General features: G+C 46.8%; 1 pseudogene; it reads right to left on the bottom strand.

Annotated features, from left to right (window-relative positions):
* Positions 1 to 957: 957 nt before the first annotated feature.
* Positions 958 to 7,441, bottom strand: LOC135567493 (protein-lysine methyltransferase METTL21C-like; annotated as a pseudogene).
* Positions 7,442 to 7,912: the final 471 nt, after the last annotated feature.

The following is a 7,912-nucleotide window of genomic DNA, read 5'->3' as shown; positions in this document are numbered from 1 at the left end:
CTGTACCATCACTCATTCATATATCCTTATGTACATATTCTTTATCCCCTTACACTGTGTATAAGACAGTAGTTTTGGAATTGTTAGTTAGATGACTTGTTGGTTATTACTGCATTGTCGGAACTAGAAGCACAAGCATTTCGCGACACTCGCATTAACATCTGCCAACCATGTGTATGTGACAAATAACATTTGATTTGATTTGATTTTCATAATGACCGGTAATGACATCATAATGACAGGGAATGACATCATAATGACCGGTAATGACATCATAATGACAGGGAATGACATCATAATGACCAGTAATGACATCATAATGACCGGTAATGACATCATAATGACATCATAATGACCAGTAATGACATCACAATGACCGGTAATGACATCATAATGACCGGTAATGACATCAATGACATCATAATGACCGATGAATCATAATGACATCATCAAATGACAGGAAATGACGGAATGACGTCATAATGTAATTGTATTGTGTCTTTATTTGATTGTCATGTTTCCCCACACAGCTTCCTCTGCTGGGATCTCTGGATCTGGATTGGATACTGACTTGGAATTTAGAATGATGCTCGTCTGTGAGGTTTTGTTGTTGTGAGATTGATTACCATTGCCTCGCACGCTGAAAAAGGGCTCATACCCCAAACGTTTGTTCGGCAATAAAAATATGTCAATGTATGGTTATTTACCGGAGAGCTGTCCAATTTCTGTTCTTTGAACCACACACCTTGTAGAATCCATGCCCAGAAGAATTCAGGCTGTTCTGGGGGCAAAGGGAGTTCCGACCCAGTACTAGATGGGTGTACCTAATAAACTGGCCACTGAGTGTCTGTTTTCCATAAGAGTTGTGTGAAGTTGGTAGGATCTTATTCACAATGATTCACAGCTGTAATGGCTGCCGAAGGTGCTTCCACCAAACATTGACTCTGGGCAGGGGGGGGGGGGGGGGTGAAGACATGTTTTATTTAATTAAACAACATTTTCTATCATTTTTATTTTACTTTTGAAGATGTGCAGTTGGTTGTGTAGATTGGTAGGAAAGAAATTCAATGTAATAAGTGTTTTGATATGTTCAGGGCAGCAAAAAGTGAATGTGTAGATTTTTACTAGAAACTTTATATATCCATAACAAATTATATTTGAATACAGAATGGAACAAGACAACAAAGTACAAACATTTATAATATTATCAATACAAACTACATGTAACAACTACGTAAACAATAAAGCACTAGATATAGCAGGTAAGTATTGAGTAGAACATCAAACATCAACAAATGACATCATCAGTAGTCCATCAACGTCCGTTATCATTAGCCAAGATGGCCGCCTTCTGTCTTCAAGCATTTCTCAGAGGAAGAAGGGACAGGAAGTCTTGGTTACATTTGGCATAGTCTGCAGGATGTTACCTATTCCTTTGTCTTCCCTAATCCCTACCTTTTACACATAATGGGCATAAATCTCTCCCATCTCAGCCAGCAGGGTGGTGTAGAATGTGTTCCTCTGTCTCTCTGCATGTGGCCTTGTAGATCTTAACCTCTCCCATCTCAGCCAGCAGGGTGGTGTTGAAGGTGTTCTTGAAGTCCTCAGTGAATACCAGGTCTGTGGGAAAACGGACCTTGTTGGCCCAGATCAGAGTGGTTCCTAAGGGAAATCAAATGAGTTGTTTAAGGCTTTCATGTCTTACGTTCGGGGATTTGTTGTACTTTAAACTGTTCAATGAATCTATCAATGAATCAAGTGTTCATCCAACAAATCAACCAAACAACCAACCAACCAATCAACAAATCAATAATTGAACAAATCAACCAATCAATCAATAAACCAATCAATAATTTAACAAATCAACCAATCAATCAATAAACCAATCAATAATTTAACAAATTAACCAATCAAACAATCAACAAATCAATAATTGAACAAATCAAACAATCAATCAATAAACTAATCAATAATTTAACCAATCAGTCAATCAATCAACTAATCAGTCAATCAATCAACCTGACGGCAGAAGTATCTCATGGTGAACAGCAGCTCTTCCAGGTAGTCATGGTGATACACCACGTCAGCCGCCAGCACGTAGTCATAGCGATAGACAGATCTGGGGTAGATGCGTTCCACGTCAGGACCCCAGACAGAGCTGCAGCTTGGGGAGTGTTCCTCCAACGTCCTCTTGTGTTACGGAGCAGGTTGGCTCTCAGGTTACCTATGATCTCTGGTAGGTCTGTAGCTGTGACCAGGCACCTGGGGACAGGAAGCACTCTGTTATTCAACTAACAGACACACAGGTGGCCAGTACCAAACAAACCCCTAGCCTCTAGTCGTCTAGTGCCTAGGACACCATGCAGATCTGAAAAGATTGGATAGGTGTAAGTGGTATAGAATGCTAGGACCTCATCCACCTTGCTAGGCCCTCCTCCACCTTGATAGGATCTCCTCCCCCTTGACAGGACCTCCTCCACCTTGATAGGACCTCCTCCCCCTTGCTAGGACCTCCTCCACCTAGCTAGGGCCTCCTCCCCCTTGCTAGGACCTCCTCCACCTAGCTAGGACCTCCTCCCCCTTGCTAGGACCTCCTCCACCTTGCTAGGACCTCCTCCACCTTGATATGACCTCCTCCCCCTTGCTAGGACCTCCTCCACCTTGATATGACCTCCTCCCCCTTGCTAGGGCCTCCTCCCCCTTGCTAGGCCTCCTCCCACTTGCTAGACCTCCTCCCCATGCGAGGACCTCCTCCACCTAGCTAGGGCCTCCTCCCCCTGCTAGGGCCTCCTCCCCTTGCTAGACCTCCACCTAGCTAGGACCTCCTCCACCTTGCTAGGACCTCCTCCCCTGATAGGACCTCCTCCACCTAGCTAGGACCTCCTCCCCCTTGCTAGGACCTCCTCCACCTTGATAGGACCTCCTCCACCTTGATAGGACCTCCTCCACCTTGATAGGACCTCCTCCCCCTTGATAGGACCTCCACCTAGCCAGGACCTCCTCCCCTTGCTAGGACCTCCTCCACCTTGATAGGACCTCCTCCCCCTTGATAGACCTCCTCCACCTTGATAGGACCTCCTCCACCTTTATAGGACCTCCTCCACCTTGATAGGACCTCCTCCCCCTTGATAGGACCTCCTCCACCTAGCTAGGGCCTCCTCCCCCTTGCTAGGACCTCCTCCACCTAGCTAGGACCTCCTCCACCTTGATATGACCTCCTCCCCCTTGCTAGGACCTCCTCCACCTTGATATGACCTCCTCCCCCTTGCAAGGGCCTCCTCCCCCTTGCTAGGGCCTCCTCCCACTTGCTAGGACCTCCCCCTTGCGAGGACCTCCTCCACCTAGCTAGGGCCTCCTCCCCCTAGCTAGGGCCTCCTCCCCCTTGCTAGGACCTCCTCCACCTAGCTAGGACCTCCTCCACCTTGCTAGGACCTCCTCCACCTTGATCGGACCTCCTCCACCTTGATAGGACCTCCTCCACCTTGATAAGACCTCCTCCACCTTGATAGGACCTCCTCCCCCTTGATAGGACCTCCTCCACCTAGCTAGGGCCTCCTCCCCTTGCTAGGACCTCCTCCACCTTGATAGGACCTCCTCCACCTTGATAGGACCTCCTCCCCTTGCTAGGACCTCCTCCACCTAGCTAGGACCTCCTCCCCCTTGCTAGGACCTCCTCCACCTAGCTAGGACCTCCTCCCCTTGCTAGGACCTCCTCCACCTTGATAGGACCTCCTCCACCTTGATAGGACCTCCTCCCCTGATAGGACCTCCTCCACCTAGCTAGGACCTCCTCCCCTTGCTAGGACCTCCTCCACCTTGATAGGACCTCCTCCCCCTTGATAGACCTCCTCCACCTTGATAGGACCTCCTCCACCTTTATAGGACCTCCTCCACCTTGATAGGACCTCCTCCCCTTGATAGGACCTCCTCCACCTAGCTAGGGCCTCCTCCCCTTGCTAGGACCTCCTCCACCTAGCTAGGACCTCCTCCACCTTGATATGACCTCCTCCCCCTTGCTAGGACCTCCTCCACCTTGATATGACCTCCTCCCCTTGCAAGGGCCTCCTCCCCCTTGCTAGGGCCTCCTCCCACTTGCTAGACCTCCCCATGCGAGGACCTCCTCCACCTAGCTAGGGCCTCCTCCCCTAGCTAGGGCCTCCTCCCCTTGCTAGGACCTCCTCCACCTAGCTAGGACCTCCTCCACCTTGCTAGGACCTCCTCCACCCTGATCGGACCTCCTCCACCTTGATAGGACCTCCTCCACCTTGATAAGACCTCCTCCACCTTGATAGGACCTCCTCCCCTTGATAGGACCTCCTCCACCTAGCTAGGGCCTCCCTCCCCTTGCTAGGACCTCCTCCCACCTTGATAGGACCTCCTCCACCTTGATAGGACCTCCTCCCCCCTTGCTAGGACCTCCTCCACCTAGCTAGGACCTCCTCCCCCTTGCTAGGACCTCCTCCACCTAGCTAGGACCTCCTCCCCCTTGCTAGGACCTCCTCCACCTTGATAGGACCTCCTCCCCTTGATATGACCTCCTCCACCTAGCTAGGACCTCCTCCCCTTGATAGGACCTCCACCCAGCTAGGCCTCCTCCCCCATTGCTAGGACCTCCTCCACCTAGCTAGGACCTCCTCCACCTTGATAGGACCTCCTCCACCATGCTAGCCACCTTGGCCACCATCCACCTTGCTGGCCACCTAGGACCATGCATCCTCATCCACCTTGCTAGCCACCTGATAGGACCTCCTCCACCATTGCCACCTAGCCACCTTGGTAGGACCTCCTCCATCTTTGCTAGCCCCCTGACAGGACCTCCTCCCACCTTGCTAGCCACTTTGATAGGCTAGGTAGAAATGTTGCCATATTTCTTACACCTCTCCGATCTTCTCAGATGTACAATATGAGTACATTTAATGCCCAGACTCACCTAGGAGTGTGGCTACAATAGACACTAGGCCAGGACCTGCTCCTAGCTCCAGCACTGCCTTGTCCACCAGGTTCAACTGCTCAACGTTGGTCTCTAGGTAGTGACACAAAGCCAACGCCTGCAGGCAACCAGAGTTACTATAGAAACCATCATTACAGTTGTTAGAACTTCAACCATTGTTACTATAGAAACCATCATTACAGTTGATAGAACTTCATTAATCTTCATGAAACATTTAACCAATCATCATCCTCCATCCACACTGTGAAACATTTAACCAATCATCATCCTCCATCCACACTGTGAAACATTTAACCAATCATCATCCTCCATCCACACTTAATCAGCGTTATTCTGTGAGTTCATTGGACTTCAAAAGGAAAAGAATTTGAGCTACTTTGTTAAATTCTCGAAGTGAGTAACTTAATACCACATCCATCCGTACCATATTTCCCAGCATGCTCTACTGTAGGTTGATTTTTTAGAATTGTTGGTTTCAATACCTGTGTTTTTGCCTATACATTGATTGATTCATCTTATGCTATACAAACATAAATTACATAAATTTTTCTAAACTAATTAGAAGTTGGACTTATTGAACCTGTTACTGAGACGGCTGTTTGAGTTCATATGATTTAGGAAATCTGAAGAATGAATTTTCCCATCCTGGCAGTCATTCTTATGCAGGGAGATTAAAGGTTCCAACTTCAACCATAGTTACTATAGAAACCATCATTCTTATGCAGGGAGATTAATGGTTCCAACTTCAACCATTGTTACTATAGAAACCATCTTTATAGTTGTTAGAACTTCAACCATAGTTACTATAGAAAACATCATTATAGTTATTAGAACTTCAACCATAGTTACTATAGAAACCATCTTTATAGTTGTTAGAACTTCAACCATAGTTACTATAGAAACCATCATTCTTATGCAGGGAGATTAAAGTAAACCAGAAGTTTCAGACCACTGTGGTATCTCCCTCCTTACTTCCATCCTAATCGCCATCCTCCGCTATCATTGTTACCTATGAATGTCATGTTAAATAGTAGACTAACTCACTGCTATCATTGGTACCTATGAATGTCATGTTAAATAGTAGACTAACTCACTGCTATCATTGGTATCTATGAATGTCATGTTAAATAGTAGACTGACTCACTGCTATCATTGGTATCTATGAATGTCATGTTAAATAGTAGACTGACTCACTGCTATCATTATAGTAGACTGACTCACTGCTATCATTATAGTAGACTAACTCACTGCTATCATTGGTATCTATGAATGTCATGTTAAATAGTAGACTAACTCACTGCTATCATTATAGTAGACTAACTCACTGCTATCATTGGTATCTATGAATAACATGTTAAATATTAGACTAACTCACTGCTATCATTGGTATCTATGAATGTCATGTTAAATAGTAGACTAACTCATTGCTATCATTGGTATCTATGAATGACATGTTAAATAGTAGACTAACTCATTGCTATCATTATAGTAGACTAACTCACTGCTATCATTATAGTAGACTAACTCACTGCTATCATTGGTACCTATGAATGTCATGTTAAATAGTAGACTAACTCACCGCTGGCCAGATGACAGCACCGTAAGAGTCCAAGGCCTCAAAGATACTGATCTCCTTTCCTACGTAGCAAAACACCTCTTTACCAAACTTGGAGTAGGTAGTGGGGGCCCAGGCCTGCTCCTTCTGCTGCTGGGGTTCAGTCTCCTTGGCTTGGTCATCCGATTCCTCCTCACCGTCTATCACTGTTGTCTCGGTATCATCTTCCTCCTCTTCATCTTCCTCCTCTTCATCTTCCTCCTCATCTGACTCCTCATCATCATCGTTCTCGTCCTCCTCATTTTTCTTCTCGTCTTCCGTTTCCTTCTCTTCTTTCATGATCGCAGTCTTCTCCTCCTCTTGGTGTGATGTGCATAAAGGGTCCATAGAAACCTGATAAATTATAATGTTACTTCCTCTGCACTGATATATAGTGTCGTAGCTGATGTTGCGTAGCTGATGTTACGTTGATACCTTATCTTCTAATGGTACAGTCAGCCCTCTCTTCAGGCTCAGTCTCTCCCACTCTTTGTAATCACAGCCCTCTCTTCAGGCTCAGTCTCTCCCACTCTTTGTAATCACAGCCCTCTCTTCAGGCTCAGACTCTCCCACACTTTGTAAACACAATCCTCTCTTCAGGCTCAGTCTCTCCCACTCTTTGTAATCACAGCCTTCTCTTCAGGCTCAGTCTCTCCCACTCTTTGTAATCACAGCCCTCTCTTCAGGCTCAGTCTCTCCCACTCTTTGTAATCACAGCCCTCTCTTCAGGCTCAGTCTCTCCCACTCTTTGTAATCACAGCCCTCTCTTCAGGCTCAGTCTCTCCCACTCTTTGTAATCACAGCCCTCTCTTCAGGCTCAGACTCTCCCACTCTTTGTAATCACAGCCCTCTCTTCAGGCTCAGTCTCTCCCACTCTTTGTAATCACAGCCTTCTCTTCAGGCTCAGTCTCTCCCTCTTTGTAAACAGCCCTCTCTTCAGGCTCAGTCTCTCCCACTCTTTGTAATCACAGCCCTCTCTTCAGGCTCAGTCTCTCCCACTCTTTGTAATCACAGCCTTCTCTTCAGGCTCAGTCTCTCCCACACTTTGTAAACACAATCCTCTCTTCAGGCTCAGTCTCTCCCACTCTTTGTAATCACAGCCCTCTCTTCAGGCTCAGTCTCTCCCACTCTTTGTAATCACAGCCTTCTCTTCAGGCTCAGTCTCTCCCACTCTTTGTAAACACTGCCCTCTCTTCAGGCTCAGTCTCTCCCACTCTTTGTAAACACAGCGTCTCTTCAGGCTCAGTCTCTCCCACTCTTTGGAAACACAGCGTCTCTTCAGGCTCAGACTCTCCCACTCTTTGTAATCACAGCGTCCAACACTTGAGTTTTTATCTCCCCTCCCTAATTTCACCCCTGCCTTTCTT

The sequence above is a fragment of the Oncorhynchus nerka genome, unplaced genomic scaffold, assembly GCF_034236695.1.
Source record: "Oncorhynchus nerka isolate Pitt River unplaced genomic scaffold, Oner_Uvic_2.0 unplaced_scaffold_1995, whole genome shotgun sequence".
Taxonomy (NCBI): Eukaryota; Metazoa; Chordata; class Actinopteri; order Salmoniformes; family Salmonidae; genus Oncorhynchus; species Oncorhynchus nerka.
The sequence above is the reverse complement of the archived record's forward strand: the minus strand, read 5'-3'. Positions and strand labels throughout refer to the sequence as shown.